Genomic DNA, 1848 nt, shown 5'->3' on the forward strand with positions numbered 1-1848 from the left:
GTTTTATTTCGCGATCGACAGACAAGTGCCTGCCTTTCTACGATGTCTTACGGGGAAATAAAAAATTTGAATGGTCGGAAGAATGCGAAAACGCTTTCCAACAGCTGAAGCGGTATTTGGCTTCCCCCCAGTCCTCGCAAAACCAGTGGAGAGGGAACCTTTGTTCTTGTACATCGCTGTATCAGCAACAGCTGTGAGCGGCGTGCTAATCAGGGAAGAACGCGGCGAACAGAAACCCATTTTCTATATCAGCAAAACCTTGCTGGATGCCGAATCTAGATACCCGCTGATGGAAAAATTAGCAATGCGCGGTCGTAACATCGGCCCGAAAACTAAGACCATATTTCCAATCCCACACGATCGTCGTCCTCACGACTTTTCCCCTACGAACGATCCTGCATAAACGATCCTGCATAGCCCGAGTCAATCGGGCCGATTAGCCAAATGGGCGGTAGAACTTAGCGAATACGATATCGAGTACCGACCAAGAACAAGCGCAAAGTCACAAGTGCTTGCGGACTTGATCCTTCCGGTGACTGATCCCTGATCCTTCCGGTGACTGATCCCTGATCCTTCTCTGAACTCTCAACCCCTTATAGGGTTTCTTTTGTGTTGTACCAACCCTCTATGAGGGTTTTAAGACTTATCTGCAGGCCTTCGAGCCTTTTTATTTTGTCTTTTCAAACAATGGCCCTATTGTGGCCTTTTTCCTTATGAAGAATGTTTTTAGAATTTTGACTCTGTTCTAGCTTTTGCATAGCGGATCTCTTAGTTGCTTATCAGACTTATCTTCAAAACAGGGTTTCATCGATGATTCTCTTTTGAGAGAAAGAAGACCGAATCTTTCAGATCCGTAGGTTCAAGCGTCGGGACCTTAGAAATGGATCGAATCTGGGCCATGCCTGAGAAAATGTCGTTAGAATCCGGAGGTCATCTTTGGATGTTGGGGTTGCCCCAGGCCTGCAGATTATGTAAGGACTAGGAGGTTACGTAAGAGCCCGGAGGTCATCTGGGAACCCGAAGGTTTTTCTAGATTCTGAGATCACGTTTGGGACCAGGAGGTTGTAGGGGAACCTGGAAGTTCTCCTTTCGATCCTGATATCATATTTGGAACCCATAGGCTATATGGGAACCCGTAGATTCTTCCTTAGACCTGAGATCAGATTTGGAACAACGAGGCCAAATGGGAACCCGGAGGTTCTTGGAATCGTAATTGGATCCTGTGGTCATGTGGGAACCTTGGGATTTTCCCTTAGATCCTGAGATCATATCGGGGCCCTGAGGTTATATTGGACCTTGAGGTCATGTGGGAACCCAGAGGTTTTCCGTTGGATCCCAAGATCGTGTTGGAGACCGGAGGTTCTAGATCATGGGCACTACAGGAAATGTGGTTAGTAATAGCGGACGAAAAGCGCTATCATTTTGGTTTAATAGCGTTTCCTTGGACGCTCTGACATCACCCGTTATAAAAAGTCCAACCCTTTTAATAGCGATTTTCCTCTGTGCTATTACTAAGTGTATAACAATAGCGCTTTTGTGTTCGCAATTGTTAGTATTTATAATAACGTTTAATAAATGTTATTAGAACCAAATAATTTGATTTTTCCTAGTAGCAAAGATAGCAAATGTTTCGTGTTATTAATTAGTTTTATAATTATCCCAAAATTAATTAATAATAATTATTGAATTGATTTTTAAATAATTAATTCGAAAATATGAAATAAAAACAATATAAATTATTAAAATTCCAAAAATCAATATAATTATTCAAATCCCATAACACAACATTATCACATTCATACAAACCATCACACAAGCATACAACATATCATCAATCTACCACTAATA

This window comes from Brassica oleracea, chromosome C1, assembly GCF_000695525.1.
Source record: "Brassica oleracea var. oleracea cultivar TO1000 chromosome C1, BOL, whole genome shotgun sequence".
Lineage (NCBI taxonomy): Eukaryota > Viridiplantae > Streptophyta > Magnoliopsida > Brassicales > Brassicaceae > Brassica > Brassica oleracea.